This window comes from Crocodylus porosus, unplaced genomic scaffold, assembly GCF_001723895.1.
Source record: "Crocodylus porosus isolate Cpor-Errol unplaced genomic scaffold, CroPor_comp1, whole genome shotgun sequence".
Lineage (NCBI taxonomy): Eukaryota > Metazoa > Chordata > Crocodylia > Crocodylidae > Crocodylus > Crocodylus porosus.
In genome coordinates, this window is record NW_017728915.1 from 39,189,060 (window position 1) to 39,207,628 (window position 18,569).

At 41.3% G+C, this 18,569-nt stretch overlaps 1 protein-coding gene across 1 annotated transcript in view; it reads right to left on the reverse strand.

The window, feature by feature from the left end:
- Window positions 1-8,309, reverse strand: part of ANKRD11 (ankyrin repeat domain 11) — a 159,942-nt gene extending 151,633 nt beyond the window's left edge. The window contains exons 1-2 of the mRNA XM_019536046.1: window positions 8,290-8,309; window positions 4,735-4,813 (exon numbers count right to left, since the gene is read on the reverse strand). The gene's annotated coding sequence lies outside the window, so the exon portion shown is untranslated. The remainder of the gene's footprint in view (window positions 1-4,734; window positions 4,814-8,289) is intronic.
- Between the last annotated feature and the right edge of the window lie 10,260 nt (window positions 8,310-18,569).

Below are 18,569 nucleotides of genomic sequence, written 5' to 3' on the forward strand. Positions count from 1 at the left end.
ACAATTTTCACGAAGCATGGAAGTCGAGTTTTAAGCACTTAAATCAGAAAGTGCCCAAGCTAAAGCTACACGTGTAACCTAAAGGGGCTTTAAACAGAAAGCTGGGAATCTTCCTTTTAATCCCTAACAGGACAAAGAGGCGCACTTCCAACTCTGGGAGATTTTGGCATATTCATGTAAAAATAGGATTTTTATTTTTGTTACATCTAGAAAAAGTACTGTTGGTCTTCAAATACCAAATTTCAATGTTTCTGTCCCTTTGGACCCTGAACCATTAGTCAGATTCACAGCAAGACAGACAGACTTTAATAGAAGTGGGATACAGCAAATAATCCAAGTAAAATGTTGCAGATGATATTTGTGAAATCGTCTGCAATGCATCTCAGCACACACACTGTCGTGTAGACTTTAATGATATTTGCTAGGGCTGACCTTCACAATAGCCATCTCACATTCCTGCAGATAACGTGTTTATGGTGCCACAAACTATACATTCACTCCATAGGAAATAAAGAGACTCCTGTCCCCTTCCATCTGGCTACCATCTTTTGCATAGCCTACATCACACACTGAGAAAGAGGCCAGTCTGCACAGAGGTCATTTGAAATGCTCTTTAAACGCACAGAAAACAAAAAACCAAAAACATGGGGAACTATATAATTGTTTTGCAGGGTTTTTTTGTGTGTTGTGGTTTTTTTAAAAACAGTATTTTTTGCACAGAAAGGATGTCACCATTTCAAAACACGTGAGGAGTACAAGAGTATATTTTAACCAAACCATTCTGCTTCTTTAACCAGCTCTATGTCAGACTAGCATTTCCACTTGCACCTGGTTTCCCAGGCCTCTCACCTTTAACATCAGTCTCACCATGATTTATAGACAAAGCTCTACCTCAAAACACATTTCTGCTTTATCATTCCACATTATGTAAAAACCTCCCATGGTCAGCTTGCCTGCAATGGCTATGTTAAAAACAGAAAATCGTTTGACAACTGTTCTAAAACAGGATGAATCATCGCTGTATTAACTACTTATTTTTCTGAGGATGGTGGTCAGTTATCTAAACTTTTGAGGTGATAGTGTATTCCCAATGGATATTAATATGGATATAGAAATCTGAAAGGGAAGGGAATAGAAAAAAAAGGCCAAGGTTTCATAGACATCAGAAAAACAGCTTAATAAAAACAAGCTATAGTTTCTTTCCAATATTTGTAGAAATCTAGCATCTTATTTCCCCAAAAAGCAGGAAATATTTAAATGCTAATGTCAATCAGGTTAACATAGTTAATAAAAAAAAGGTATCCAAAAAATCAGACTGCTTTTTGCTTAAACAATCCTGCCTTTATTGTAACATGGCTTTCAGAAGACAATTTAATTCTGGAAGCATGTATTGAAATTGCCTTTTCACTATGGGCCTCAGCTCTACAATTGTATCCTTCTCAGGAGGTCAGAACAAGGCAGAACTCGAGCTCTGAAAAGCAATTCTGTTTAGCAGCACTACTTTATTCATCCTTTTAATCTTACACCTACATGTTCATCACGAACTTGGTGAAATACTAGTGCCAAAACCACCATCAAAAGCCATTTCAGTCTCTCTGCCACTCTGAGAAAGCCCTGACCTCTCTGCTTCTCTAATGAAGATGTTAGGGAAGTGAGAATTATACCAGCTGTCAGCTCTTACACTAGAGTTTCATGATACAGAAACATTCAAATCACTGAATCCTGGAGAATTAGCTCAGTGTATTGTGGCAGATTCTTTCTGCAAAAAAACCTCATAACAGGATCCAGCTAACTTGTTAAGAACAAATGCTTTAAACAGCTTGGCAAGGGGAAAAAAAAAAATCCATGTATCCTAGACGCGTTACCAGGGTAAGGGCGTCTTGCAGAATTACATAAATTCAAAATGTCTGAAGCTAGTTTCTTAGGTTGTTCCCTCAGCTCTCCCCTTCCCATTCATTTAGACCAGTTCTGTTTTCTTTACTACTTACTACAGGACAGCAAAGGTGAGTTTTGTACTTTGACCAAAGTGATAAGATTCATGGCCATTCTGGGATTTTGGGGAAGGGAGTTTCTTGGTGCCTGGCAGACAACAGACCCTCAGCGCCCCACTCCCACTCTGCTCGTAGCTCCGCCACCTTCAGAAACCAGGTGCGATGGTAGGACGTTGCTACCATCATCCAGATTGTTTAGGTCACTTGTGGAGTGCCCGCTAAATTAAATCCAGGGGCCTTTGTAGTGACCAAGGCTGCTCAGCAAAACTTTGCTATAAACTAAAGGACGAATTTATTTATTTTTTGGCCCCTGCATTTTCACTCAAGTACATGCTAATTCATCCTGATGGTCACACATTCACAGACAAAAGACAAGCACTTTTGGCTGAGATGCAATCTTCCTACAATAGCCAACTGCTATGATGCCACCTGCCTATCTGGGTTTCCAGTAATAAGACCAAAATATATCTCAAAGGCTTCGACGCAGAGGGCCAATGCCCTCCATGGAGTCAGACAATGCATTAAACTGCTCGTTTCAAAGCGTCAGCCAGCCATTCAGGCTGGTGCCAAATCTCATTCACACCCTGGGTTTCTTGGGAGATAGTGTACACGTACACACACATGTTAGTGATATTCATGTGATAAACTGTTATGACCATGTAAACCATGACCTCCTCACCAGCATGGAGAGCCTACTAGCCCATTTCTACAGAGGCTATTTCAACATACACTAGATCTAACAGTCAGCATTTTTTTTGCCTTTTTGCCTCGTATTTTTAAAATTCTCCTTTGCTCCAAATCTCTCCAAATGGTGATGGACCAAAGAGGCAACATTCAATCCAGGACCAATTTAGAAACTGTGATATCACAAAGTTGCTGAGATAAGAGACCTGTATATTGATGGAAAACATCCTCTGGCCATGAGCGCCTCTTCTTGCAGCACTGGAAAGCCCAAGAAGCCCTAACCCAAAACACGTTAGGTGCCATCATAAACAGAAAAAAAAAAAATCTCCACTTTCCACAGCATATGCACAATACACAAAATAAGTATAATTGACAACAAGATCTTATACTAGCTCATACAACTCACACTCCATCTCAAGTACAGTACAAGTATATGCCGATACGTCCATGAACAGTTTCTTGTAGTTGAAAGAGAGCAAATCCAAGTAAAAACACAGCCTTGTGCGCTACTTACTTCACAGTCTAGATGAATAAGGCAAATCACCATTACTCGTATCTAATTCTGAAGTCCAGTTTGTTAACGAACACTGAGCTTTACATCTGCTGTGGAGGTTGCATGATGCCACAGAGAAGTCTGAACTGACAGCCCATTAAAGAGATCCGTCTTTCCTGCACACCACACCAAGGGCTCCCCTCCTCCATCACACTAACTGCTAGGCTGTAGCAGGGGAGAGCTGTTGATGCCTGGCTTGTGCTCCCTTTCACCACGCAAGGTTTTTATTATTATTTATACCCACTAAGGGAAAGTGAAAGAGCATCTAGTTTAAATCCAAATACTTGAATATTAACAGGGGCATACTTAGTAGAATAGGCTTTGTTTTCCAAATCCAAACGAGAAAAATCAATCCCATAAACTTGTATATCAAGCCACCTGATTCAGCAGGATCTCTATTTATCAGGGAATTAGTCACCTTTATTAAAAGCAATGAGCATACAATGATAACTAAATTACAACCATTTCACTGCTGCATAAAGCACAAGTCAATCAAGCATCTAGAACCCCACGACAGAACCAGAACACTCCCTTTAGGTTATTTATTGCACATCCTTCAGAGTATTTTAGGACCTCAACATTCATCCCTGAATGATCTGCCCACAACTCTCCCCAGCTAGAAGCTGATGGCTTGCACCATAAGAAAACGGGAAAACCAGTTTTCTATGAGGATATACAATGGCTGCTTCTGCTCTTTGGAATTGCCAGTACTAGGGAAAGAGCAGAGATGCAAGTTCTTCTCCACTAGTTAGGCTACTAGCATTTTGCTTTTTGCAGTCCATGGTCTCCCCCATAATCCATCTCAAATTAACCTTATTCACACATACTCCACACTCAGTCACTCCAACAAATAGCTTATGTATAAAAAAGAATCTATCAGTTTCCACAGCTAGTGTATTACAATGATGCGAGTCCTTAACAGCTTGCATGAATAGCAGTAATATTACAAAGATTTAATTCACTAATTTTGGGCAAAAAGAATACTGAAGTCTAACCCCTACTAGTTGCAGTTGCATTAATTACCACAAACAGATGGAAGAGAGACAAGCTGCATTTTTAATTCGGTCTCTTTAAAAAGGTACTTTTTGGGAATAAGGGATACACTAAATGCCCATGACCCATTTCATATTAAAATTGAAAGTACTCCACATCCTTACACAGGGTACAGCCACATACACCAGGAAGGTCTATGACCTTTAATGAAGCTACACAAACCAGTGCTAGACAGTACAAACACAAATCACCGGTTTTAGTATTTATTTGTAAAGAAAACCTGGTTGCATTTGGAATTAAGAGATATTTCTAATAAAAGACAGGCAAGCCTTAAAATCTAAACCAGTTCACCTTACCAAACGCAAGGTTTACAACATCCACTTTCCTTATACAAAGATCAGAGGCAAATGAAAAATGGCCACCATGCCTGCTTTAGTACTTGTATACAGAATCCAGGTAACACTAGACAAAAGAAAGTGCACTGGACAAAAAGCAAGTAACCCAAATATTTACCGATTCCATAGCTGAAAGTTGTTGCTAGCAGGGCAGGTATTAAATCCAACAGAAGTGTGTCCCAAAGCAAACCTGTATTCTGAAAGAGAACACTAAAATTAGTTCATGTAAATACTAAAAAAAGTGTACTGTTAATTTTAACTTTACTTAAAAACATAACCAAACGCACAAAGGAAACCAAATAAATATACACCCGATGCAAACCAGTCATCAGGTTAGCATCTACTCCAATGACTTCTGGCTTCGAGAGCCCATTGTCAGGGATGGGAACAAGAAATGGGTTTCACGACAGTTACTGGGACATCAGCAACTGAAATGTAATTAATCTTTCCCAGATAGCCGAAAATAGGCCACACCTGTCCCCAAATCCCTCTACCAATTCTGCAATTTTACAATCACATTTTCCTATCTTTAAAAATATTTTCTTCCCCATCACAGCAAGAAGTCTCCAAACACCAGGGAAACCTGTGTTCAAAGTGGCATTAGACCCACTCAGCTGCAAAAAGAGACACTTCTCCTCCAATCTGGTTCAGTTACAATAATCTTCAGTGTTAGTGGGAACAGTAAGTAAATTCAGACAGAACTGTGATGGTTGGGAAAGCTGGCATATCCTTTTAATTTGAAGAGCAAATCACCAATTAGAAAAGATGAGGCTTTGTATTAACCATTCTTGCACCGCACCTTTTTAAGGATGTTTTTCAGGTGACGAATTCTGAATTTGTAAAGGAGATTAGCTCCAAACCAAAGTACAGCTCTGGCTTTAACTCACACCTCCCTCCAGCCGTGCAAAGAAGCATGGATCCTAAAGGCAAAGGAAGGGATACTGGAGCCTTGTGTGTAGAGAGAGAAAGTAGGGGCAGGATAAATGCCTGGAAAAGCAAAAGGCTAATTTGGCATCGTGGATATACCCCAAGACTTACGCCCAACGTTAATAAAACTAAAAACATCCACTTATTTGCTTTCCGTTAGCAGATTCTCTCATAAATGACTCTCCTCTGGGAAGGAAAATAGTCAGTTAGCTATATAAGGCAAAATGCATACACAGCACTGGATGCTTCAAAACAGAACAATGCCATACAAAGTATAAATCACAGCTCAGGCGTGTTTGGGGTTTTTTTTCCTATTAGACTTCCAAACATTTAGGTTTATACAAGAGCACGTTAAGAAGAACGATGCAAAAACCATTCTACAGATTTCTTCAACCAACTTCATATCCCTAACGTACACCTCTGACCTTTTGGAATGATTCTCTGTTCATTCACAAGCTTTGCTTATCCTGAAATCAGCTTTAAAAGCTAGGGCAGATCAAGGCCTGGGTGCTTTTAAAGCCTGGGTATTGTTACATATCTTGAATACACAAGTGTGAGCATAATACAGAAAGATCACTGGGGCGTATAAAATCAGAACCAAATGTGCTGAACCAATGTGCTCAGGGCAGCAGAAAAGCAGTGACCCCAGGAACCAATCCCCACAATTGGAGAAAGTCTGACAGACACTGACAATAACCCGAAGTGGTAGAAAAGATGCAGCCCTTATTGCAAGGTCTCCCCCAAGCTCCTAAGAGGCTAACTAGTCACTTTAGGAGATATTTACTAGAATAAACAGAAGAAAGCCTTTCACAAGACTTCCAAGAGTAAGCAAAAAGATTCAGCGCTGAGGTTCACCCCAAATGCGTTGGCTAAGAGAAGCTATGCTGAAAAGCCCCAACAGCCAGGGAAGGCTTGGTGTCATCATATCCTTCTTGCGTTAACCATTTAACCCCTCCCACTCTCCAAAACAAAGACATTAACAAAAAGAAAACTGGAAGCCAATATTTCTCTCTCAGGCCAGTTCACAAAAGCAAGTTAGTGACAAGGGATGCAAGAAAAGCAAGTCAAGTCCATCAACCAGTTTTACAGCAGCAACATGAACTGGAAGGAACCATCTCTCCCAGGTATGAAATTTGATGAAAGGATGTGAAATCTGGGGTTTCCAAGCCCTGTACAGATGCATTAACAAGAGTTCAAGAAGACTGCTTGGGCACCCTTATGCAACACCCAAAATGCACATAAGCAACCCAAATACTTTCACTGATAATATTCTGTAGAAATTTAGACAAGGGGAGAAGCAGTGCTCCTGGGGAAAAAGCAAAGCAATAAATATCTGCAAATCCACAAGACAAGTTTGCTCATCTTTAAAAAAAAAAGGGGAGGGGAAGAGGGGAGAAACTTATTTTGCTACAAGGTCCCAGAAGCTCAGCACATGCCCAAGAACAAGACTCTAAGAATATTTTTCCACCCTAGTCATTTTTGTCCACGTGTAAGTCCCTTTCTTGAGGGCTAATGCCCAGTTCAGAGCAGCAAGTTACATCAGGACCATCACTAAAGAACAGCTCTTCCCGCTTCTGACTCCAGAATAGTCCCTCTAGCCTCACAACCAAATAGGTTCACTCTTTGAGTTATACTATCAATAGTAAAAACAGGTTCTAAATTGGGATTTTTTGCAGACGACTGAGTCATTTCAGGAGAGTTACCTGCAAGGCAAGTAAACCATTCCAAAACATTCTTAGTCCAAGGAAACAGTGATCAGGCCTCTGCTCCCATTTAACAGCCACAGCGAGCAAGAGAAATCAGTATCTCCGTATCTCTATACTCCTCCCCTCCTCTCAGTGGAAATATGTCATCTAACATAGAAGTATGGAGCAGACTGACCAAGTAACGTAAAGGGTCCACACACCCCCCCCCCCCCCCAATCTGTTGGATTAAAGCAACTCTCATGATTACACCAGGAGAAATATGCGACAGAACTACAGAATGAATACAAATACACATGCACCTTCAAACCTCAAAAGCCCAATCAAGTTCCCAGGGAACACACTGATGGAACGTGTTATACAAGCTAGTGACTGAAAGCAGGAGTTTCCAAGAAGTCCAGCCACTTCACAGGAAGCAAAACAGGCACAGCACACGCCACAGCAGATGAAAACCCAGAACTGTATGTGAACAAAAGACAGCAGTGAATGAACAAGAGGAAAACAACCAAAGGTGGCTCCTCTCCAAAATGTTCCAGAGGAAACTGCATTCACCACCGTGACCCTCGAGGGGTACCTGCACCCACTCAAGACCCATTCTCATTTCTCTCTTCTGGTGTTGACATGAACCATGTGCAGACACAAGCAGCCCCTAGAAAGCAAAGGCTCTGCTCTAGCCTACCATTTCTCTGTGTCAGTGCAATGAGTATAAGTAACCAGCCCAACCACCATGGCTAATTAGGAGACATTTTCAGTGACCTTGTCCATTCCCGACTGCAGAGCAATATGCTCTTTCCAGTCTTACGTTCCACAGAGTCCCAGTAATTTTGCTAGGTTGACCCTTTTACTTCAGTCTCTGACTCACATTTGCACTTATCTACTGCCTCACAAAGATTCGTGCTCCCGACCTTTTCCATCACAAGATCTCAATGGATAAATTGAGCTGTGGGCATCGCTCCCTCCATGCTCTGTTTCTCCACAACGCAGCCATTAGTCTTACGCCCACCTATTTTCACAACGTGACAGCTTATCAAAACTTCATTCACCTTGTGAATCCCAGTCGGATTCGGTGTTCATGCCTTACAGCTGTTTTCTGTTGCAGTCTTATGCCATGCTGCTCCTGTTAAGGATAGGAAGTGGCACTTGAAGGTCTGTCTCTAAACAGGCCTTGCCTCAACACAACAGGGCGACTGCAGCCTAGGCAAACCTAGGGAAAGTCCGATTTCCAGGTGAATGGTACCCAAGCAATGACAGGAACCCTGGTCATCTGAGGAGGAGTTTGCAAATTCCCAGATCACTGGGCAAAGGGAACCGGAAGATCCCCAGGAGCTCCTTGGAGCACCTCACATTCTTGGACTGGAACAAAGGGAAACTCCAGCACTGGAGGAATGAACACTAAGCACAGGGCCCAGACTACCTCCCCTCGCTGCTGGTTACTAGCTGGAGTGGAGCCGTCAGCCACCAGGTAGAAAGAAAAAAGAGGCAAACAAACTCAAAAGGAATAGGGCAACCTAATAGGAAGGAAAGATGCTGGGGACAGGACCAGGCAACAGGGAAGCCTGGGCAGGGCCAGAGGAAGAAAATGCTGGAGGCAAAGATATTTTTGAAGAAACGATGAACAGATGGGAGGGTGAGGCAAGGAGGGGAAGTAGAAAGGATACTGGTTAATCTCTTGTCCTGTTCATGTTAAAAGGAGAGAAAGAGGCTGTTACATCAGAAAGACTGGGCAAACACCCCTCGTTCATGCAAGCGATTCCTGGAGTGTCGGAGGGATACTGTGCAATTGTGAAGGGGGAAGCTCATGATACAGGATATTAGGGCACACCTCGCATTCCTATAGCATCTTTTACCTTTAAGGAAGCTTATGAGTGAAAACAATTTCCATTATAAGAACGGCTTTATTTTTAAAGAGTTCTCACTTGCAGAAAAGCGAGCAAATAAACTAAAACAAAAATATCATAGCTGAACTTCAATTCTCCCAATTTGGAAGTCCAGGTATACTTTATTCTACTGCCTGGGAAGCACCAGGGTGATCTATCAACCAAATTGCTACAAGAAGAAGTCAAAAGAAATCTTGTACAGTGAAGTGAAAATTGCATTTTTGTAGAACAGATTCTATCTGACGTTGCCTTTCTCGGGCAAGATGTTCACGTAGGATTGTATTTAATCCTCCAGCAATATTTTAAGATATACATAACATGAATTTAAGCTTACGCATATACTGCGCGAAGGCACCAAGTGTTACAGTTTCAATTTTTGCTAAAACTGTAAGGAAGAAAATAGCTATATTCTGTAGTAATTCAAAATGTTTCCAGAGAGGTCTTGCTCCCCCTCTACGCGGCGCTGGTCAGGCCGCAGCTGGAGTGTTGTGTTCAGTTCTGGGTGCCACACTTCACGAGGGACACGGGGAACCTGGAGAGGGTCCAGAGGAGGCCACTCATATGGTTGGGGGCCTCCATGGCCAGCCCTGTGAGGAGAGGCTGAGGGACCTGAATCTCTTCAGTCTCCGCAAGAGGAGATTGAGGGGGGATCTTGTGGCTGCCTACAACCTGATCAGGAGCCAGCAGCAGGGACTCGGGGAAAGTCTGTTCACCAGGGTCCCCCTTGGAGTCAGCAGGAACAATGCCCACAAGCTGAGGGAGGATAGGGATAGGTTTAGGTTAGACATTAGGAAGAACTACTTCACTGTAAGGGTGGCCCGAGCCTGGAATAGGCTTCCCAGAGAGGTGGTGCTCTCACCTTCCCTGGAAAGCTTCAAGAGGAGACTGGATAGGCACCTGGCTGGGGTCTTATGACCCCTGCCACCCCCAGTGCTCCTTCCTGCCCCTGGCAGGGGGCTGGACTAAATGATCTGTCTAGGTCCCTCCCGACTCATTGATTCTGTGATTCTATTTAGACAAAATTTACTCTAGAAGTGTGATAAAGCACTTCCATAAAGCAGACTTGGCCTACTAAATGTATGTGTGTAGGACACAAGACCTTCCAATTGTTCCAAAACCAAAAAGTCAGTATACTTGGCAACTGGGAAAGCAACTATTCAAGGTAGCTGTTTAGAACTCAACATTCACCTACCTGAATACATTTTAGAGGTTACTGGTTTAAGAAGTACACATTACACTAACCTGTTAGAAAGCAAGAATTTCCCCATTCAACTTTTCGTTAGAGTTGCATTCTGCTGAAAACTTTGTGCTTCAGAAGCTAAGATGACTGTATTCCCCGCTGCTGCCTTCTTTCTGCAAGCGTACACTGCTGACTGTTCATGTAATCCATACAACTCTGAACTGCGTCTTAAAAAGTTAACTGCAGCTACAAATCAACTAGGTCATTCTGCAATATGATATCAAAATGGTAGAATTTTAAACTTACTTTGCAATAAAACTGTGGCATAAAAATAAAAGAAAATAAAGTGTTCAAGGACATCAGGTTTTGGTTTAAGACAGGCTAAGAATCTGCTATGGTTCTTTATAATGTTAACATAGTAAGAGAGAAACTGTAGGTAAGTGGACCCAGTTTTACTTCAGCAGTTTGAAGTCTTCCTACCAGCCTCTCTTCTCCAGCAGATGCAAGCTAATGCAAAATGCATCGTCACCAGCCCTTGCCCAATGATGAGTTATTGATTCTTTTTGCTGCATCCGCTGACAAAAATCTGTAGGCTTCCCAGATTTACAGTGTATGGCATGCCTTTTGCTTACATCTGCTCTGAAAAAGTCTGGGATTAGGCAATTACTTGGCACACTTGCAGTTCCTTCATAAAAGCATCTCTTACATCTTTATCAAAAAGAAGTTGGATATCTAGTGCTCTTAAAATGAAAACACTTTACAACCACACAAAGTGCATTTGCAAAAAAAATTCAAATTATTAACACTTGCCCATGTTAAGGTTAAATATGGACTATTTATATCACATAAAAAACAGGATGTTCTGATCCAAAACAACTGACTTAGTCCAAAAGCAAGCCAGAAGATGACATAACAGACTGATGGCATCAAGTAAATAATACAAAACTAGATATGGTTTTAATAACTATGTCAGATACAGAACTTTCATTGCGACACAGGGTGTATGATAAACAGGAATCCTAGTTTTCCGTGGGGGGAACCCTCTCCCCCCCAAAATCTCCTTTTAAAAAAAAAAAAAAACCAAATGGAAAAAATCTGTCTTTTTCCACAACCTACCTAAAGTGCAGTGGCATGTACATGTATAGGTATAACTAGGTAGCGCATGGTACAGTTTCATAGTTAGTAGGGTTGGAAGGGACCTGAGCAGATCATCAAGTCTGACCCCCTGCCATGGCAGGAAAAAGTACTGAGGTCAAACGACCCCAGCAAGGTGTTCGTATAATGATGATGATATATAAGCACACGCAGGAGCTTTCATCATTATGCTAAGAACATGTAAGGAATGAATGAATTTGAAAAGTTAATACAGAGAGAGGAGGTCTTTAAGCTGCAAAGCAATACAATTATATTTTGATTTACCAGACACTAACTTGCATTAAATTCAGATTTGATGGTGATCTAAAGTGAAGCAAAATACATGCAGATGTACCATGCTCATGTTTCACTACAATACAGAATTTAAGGGAAAGAATGGATTTCAATGAGTGGTCTTCAAGGGTACTATATAAAGGATGCACACTCAGGAATGCACAGGGGATTGATAAACTTATACTTCTAGATAAGCACCATCATCTCAAATGAGCAACTCAAAGATGCATGGTTAGTGAATTTGAACAGGTCTGAAAAAATTTTCTGCAGTGCCTCAAACATGTTGGGGTTAGTCTAATGAAATTACTCATGCAGCTTCATGCAACATGCTATAACCTGAATACCACCACTGTTTCATGCTCCTTGGTGTTGAAAAAGAATATCCATTTTCATGTATTGTGACAGCAGGTTAAGTTTCAAGAAAATAAAAGAAAGGGTAAAAGGAGTGTAATGCCATGAGATAATGGCATTACATATCCCTTTGACGTGAGTTACCAACCTCCTGGCAATATTTGTAGACATTCACCTCTGCAAAAAGAGAGATTACCTTCCCTGTTTTGCAAGCAAAATTAGTTTTCACAAATGGGCCAAAGAGCACTGCCAAGTTTTTGTTTTTTTTTCAGTATACAAGAGTCAAGGCTGGTACCTGCAGTACCTGTAACAAAAAAAAAAAAAAAAAAAATCCAGCCACTGGTTTCCATCTGCAATAGCAAACAAAGTTTTAATCACAATTTCTCCAGCAGAGCTGAAGACAGGCTTGTTCCATCTACACTGGCTGGGACAGCTCTATGAAGTGGGATTTACTGCTGACCATTGTCAGGCTTACGCCAATAGGAAGAGCACACAGAGGACGCACTGCAATTTATTTTAATACAACCAAGCGCATGGAAATTAGACTCCAATAAGGCAAAACAAGAGTGATAATACCTGTACTCTAATCGTGTCTCTGCCATCTCTACGGCTCAACATGTTCATTTTTGTTAAGGGCCTGACTTGTATTTGTCAGTATTGTTTTTTAAAAACCAGGAGTCAGCAATCTTAAACTACTAAGGAGGCATTGTGGAATCTATGGGAAAGATTTCAACAACAGTCAGATTATCCCAACTATGAATGAGCTGGGGAGGTTGGACAGGGGGAGAATCAAAATACGTTAAGAGTCCCACCTTCTGACAAACACCCTGATTTTGTAAAGCTGCAAATGGACAGAACTCTTGGATTTTCAAAGATATGGAAAATTTTGATTAATAAATTTTAGGGAGCTCTGTAAGTGATACCATGCAGACATCAGGGCAGATTTGCACCTTACAGACTAACCAAAGTAGATGTAGATACACACATACACTTTGGTTAGTCTATATCTATCTACTTGACCTCAAGGTCAAGTTGCTATATTTTATTGTTTGGATGTAAAGAAAGATTAGAAAGGTATACATCCAAAGCTCCTGTTGCGTCTTTACCAAAAGCAGCTGCTAGTAGCCTGTCAAGAGGCAGAGAAAGAGAAAGCCCTCACTTTCCTTTTTTAAGCCCCAAAAGCATAAAAACTGCCATCTCTTTTTTCATATAAAATATTTACAGAGCTCCAATGAACAGAGTGCAAACATCCAGGTTGTCATTTGTTTAAACTATATAGCTAGCTCCAATGTTCTATTGTTTAAATATTTTTGCTTAGACTCACAATTTCTTTTTTACCTTTGTTAAATTGCTTTTATCATACTATTTACACCATTTGACAAATCACGAACTGCATTTCAGAACAAAGTGAATGTTGAAGGATCTTACAAGAGTATAGATACCTCTTGCTGTCCACGTCACGTTTCAAAAATTCAAATTCTCTCACTGCAGATGTCTGTATGGTACCTTTCTGCCTCTATTTGCCATAAGATTCTAGCAGTCCAAATAAAAGCATGATTATTCATTTCAATAGGTCAAGAAAAGTAAGTAAACTGCTCACACAGTTTGAATACAAATCAAATCATTAATGTTGCCAGAAGAAAGCTACCCAAGCAATGCCTACCATGCGTATTTGTGTATTCAAGAACCAGCTATTATTGTTGTATGGATTCTAAATACAATCTTTTGTAAACCACTGCCACAGTGGAGACAGCTGAACACAATGAATTTTTCAAATATACTAAAGACCCACTACCTTCCCATTCTTACTGGTTAGCCATTTTCTCTAGATCAAAACCTTCAGATTGTCTGCGCCTGTGAACACATCAGAATGACTAACACCTAAAGTTGTATAACAACTTGCTACTCTTCCCGAGAAAAAAAATCTGTTAAAGCTACTGAAAAAATACTTGGCAAGTAAAACTGGACTCGATGATCTCCCGAGGTCCCTTCCAGCTCTAATGTCTATGAAATAAAACAAAAATTGAGATATCAAAATGGTCACAGCAGTTAGCAAAAGCAGAAGGCTTCAAGTCACTTGTTTCAGCAGCTAATTTTTTTCCTGATTATGGAAGGTGGCAGAAGAGATTAAAAGGAACCTGAAGAGTTTCTACCATGCCTAGACATCTCCTATGTTGTGTATATTTCTATAAAATGTTAAATATTCACAAGTGTGTTCTCATCTCTTCCTTCAACCTAGGTCTCCCATTAGTTGGGCCAATTAGCAGAAAGTCAAACTAGTTTCTGCAGTTTCATTTAGCAACCTTGGATGATAGCTCGTGGATGAAGTTAGCCCCCCTGTGCCAGCAGTGGAGACCAGATTTGTTCCAGCAAATCAGACACACATGCAGTTTTCAGGTTGATCTGTTGTGCATAAGAGGCCTCCACTAGTTCTAAGCAAGCCCCTTAACCATGCTAAGTGTCTACTGACAGGTTGCTCAAAGGGGAACACAGAAATCTGTACAAGCTATAGTAAGAGTGTTTTTCCTTTTCAGTGACATGACTAACACCAACAGACCTCCAATTTCCTCGATAGGAAACAAGACAGGGCCTAAAGTGCAATGCATGAAAGCTTGAACAAAAATCTAGAAAGCCACAGACCTATTAACTCTTGCCCCTGGAACCTCAAAGACTCCCCTAGATCTTTCTTGTGAACTTTCCATTAAAGGCTTCAGCAGTAGATATCAGTACAACTAATGTTTCTGACCTTTAGAGCCTTGACAAATCTCTTCCAAAGAGCAGCCATAATCACACATGTTCAAAGCATTAAAAAACAAACAAAAACAAAAAAACCAAAACAAAACAAAAACAGCCTAAACACAATATTATGTTCAAGCAGCAGTGAATTCTCCTGCTTTAGAAGAGCATTTTATTAGTAGGTATTAGTAGTTACCCAACAAGAACAGGCGTGCAGCTAAAGCGCCGGAAGAAGGGCTTCCGATACAGCGTACCACCCCAGAGAGCAACATTACCTCTGTCTGCGTCCGAATCTGCTGCCACTCCAGCTCTGCATCTTAACATTAAAACTTCTGGAGCCCCCAGGCTTATTCTGGCACACAACACCTCCAGGCCATTTCTCTTTGAGATGAAGCAAGTTGGCTCAAGCCCCTTTGGTGCAAACAGGGATCCTACAATGATACTTGGTATTATTCTGCAAAGTCAAACTGTTCAGTAAGGGAACTCTGGAGCCTGACACCGAGAGGGGAGTGGGAAGAGGAAGGAAGGTGGAAATTCTCCACTTCAAACATCTGCCTGAGCCCCATCTCAATTGGCAGGCATCTCTCCCCACACCAGCATGCAGTGAACAAGGTAACAGTCTAGAGTAAGACAGCTAAATACAAAGAGATACATCTAGGAACAGACAGCATAGGCCACACTGATAGGAGGGGGCACTAGACTGTAAAATAACTGCTCAGAATGGGACTGGGGGTGGTGTCAACTGAACAGGACTGACAAGCACAATGTGGCGGCAGAGGTGGCAAAGGCAGAGAAATATCAAGAAAAAGTTGATGGGCCTTATAAAAAACCCTACTTTGAAACCATTACTGAAACACTGTGTCCAGTTCTGGTATCCTCTCTTTAAAAATAAACCTTGACACATTGAAATGGTTTAGAGAAAGGAGATAAAAATCTCTGAGGTCTGGACAACCTAACCTCCAGTAAAAAGGCAAGAGAAACAACCTATTTAAGTTTAACAAAGAACAAATTTAATAGGTGGCTTGATCATGGGCTACAAGTACACACTCTGAGGACAAGGCTTTTGAGAGAAGAGGACTCAAAGGCAGACAAAGGCCTAACAGGATCTGGCTGCAAGCTGACATCAAAGAAGTGCCTTCTAGAAGTAAGGTACAGATCCCAGAGCATGATCCAGGAACAAGAGGCAGTGCCCACCCCCCCCATTTGAAGCATCTAAAGCAAGACCAAGCACCTTCCTGAGAAAAAGATTTGGTGTAGCTCAACTAGAAACCATGGGTGCTGCAGGGAACACTGTGAAATTCTATGCCTTGTGGTCAAATTAGTCCCTTCCAGAAGTGGTGCTGACTCCTACCCTGGGGGTCTTTAAGACAAGGTTTGACAGTCACCTTGCTGGGGTCGTTTGACCCCAGTACTCTTTCGTGCCATGGCAGGGGGTCGGACTTGATGATCTGCTCAGGTCCCTTCCGACCCAACTAACTATGAAAACGTACCCCGAGATTTTCCTTTCTGGAAACAGACTTATACTAAACGACGCTGCACTTTGCTTTGGAATACACAGCAGTGAACTAGGCAGCACATGCTGCAGTGATCTCTGCAACTGCATTTACTGGTCCAGGGCAGCCTTGGGAAACTTAAAACTTCTGTGTTTCTTGAGTAGAAAGGCATAAACAACCCTCCCCAAAAAGTGAAGTGCACCAATAACCTTATCTTCAAACTGGCATTCAAAATACCCAACCAGGTAACAAAAAATAAAATAAAATAAAAGTGTGTGCGTTGGTTGGGTAAACACAAGAATAAGATTCACAACACAAAGTATAGATTGAGGCTGGTCAAATGCAGGGTCTGAACTAGTTTATAAAGCTACATACCCTAGTGATTTTTAGAATTTAGAATTAACCAAATGTATCATCATCTATTCATCGAGGATACTAATGCTACCTCTCGTGGCAAACAGACGCCCAGTAGCTGTAGGGTTTTGTGTTAAACCAAACGGATTTGACTCACAAAAGGGCCATAACTCACTGGGTGGTTTACAAAAGGGTATGTGACATGGTGGCTGCAAGAGCAGTGAGCTGGGCTTGATGGCCCAGGGGATCCCTTCCCGTTCTCTGTTCCCAAAAGCTAAAGCATGATTTCACAACAGCACCCTAGTTTAAGTTTCTGCATTTACAACAACTGCCATGCAATCACCTCCAACTACCGAGCAGAAGAGAGCTTCAATGAGGCATCTCAATAGACTTGTACACAGAATCTTTTTCCCCCACTGTCTGGACACAAGGTGGTAGAAGTCAAGATAAAAAGATACCGTTGAGAATGTCAAAAAATTAAAAGACCCAACTGCTTATACAGAAGTCATCCCTGCCATCACAAGCATCAGGCAGGTTTAAACAGCCACTGCAATTATTAGAGAAGCAGCTCCCCTCCGGTTTTCCATTCTTCATCCTGAGCACTATAAAAGTTTAATACTAGCAAGGACAACAAGGATCTCACAGCTGCAGCATCACACTGTAAAACAAGGAAACCTAGACAGACCAGAAAGAATCCCCACCTAGTTTTACGGACAACAACTTTATTACAAAACCAACAGTGTCCTAGTCCCCCTGCTTTACCTGCAACAGGTTAGGGTGTTCTTGGTGTTTGGGGGCAATAGCCTTGTAGTTGTGCAACATGGTTGTTTGTCTAACTAATTCCTAAAACTACAAAACACTTGCATGGAATGGTTTGGGTAAGGATAATCCTGTCTTTTTTTTTTTTTTTTAAATCAGTTTTGTCCTGAAAAAGCAGAAGGAATCCAGATAGTTTAGGCAACTGGTTACAACAAGTACTCCTGTGCACTTGCAAACCAAATACAAAACCTATTGGCCTGGAGTTCATGCAAGTTAAAATAGAACAGCTTCTAAAAAGATTCACAGGATTACTAACAGTCTTGAACTGACCTCCACACACAAGATGTTAGAATTTCCTTTCTGGCAAGAATGACAAGAACCACACTCCTCCCACCCTCCCATTTCCTTCTTCTGGGGAAGGAAGCAGGACAACTGCATAGGAAAAAAAAAAATACATCAAGGTGATCTCTTCATCGAGTATCCTGCCTTACAGTATAATTCTCTCTTTTGGACAGAAAGGAAAGAAACAACTGATAAAGAGATTACTAAACCTAACATCAACATGGACAATCTCTTAGCTCAAAAGAGAAGATAGTACACATTTTCTTCCCAACTCATGCCTCAGAACCATCTGTATCAAAAGCAGTAATGTTTCTAAGATAATTTAGAGTGCAAGGGTATAGTCTATATACTCCAATACAGGGCTAAGCATAGTCTGCAAGTAAATGCTGAAACAAAGGATTTTTTTCCCCCCAGACAGGACGAAGGGCCTTTTGCGCTTGAAAACTTGGCTAGAATCTTTCCCAACCATCCAGTTGGTCCAATATATATACCAGTCCCTTAAATAAATATCACTCTCTCGCTCCCCTTAAATATCCTTGCCCCTCACACATTTCCTGGACCATCACAGCCACATCAGTGCAACACTACCAGAAGGATTTAAAACCATTCCTTTCTTCTGGTAATGGTAGAGTTTTCAGTAATGTTCCAGACAAAACCAAACATGGGCTCTGAGCCCTGCCAAACCATTTAATTATTCTACCAGTTACTGAATAAATTCCTGCAAGATGCTCTGTTAAATGGACCTACTAGGAGAGGCTCGCAGAAATTAAACTTGCCCATTGTTTTACTGGGTTACATAAGCA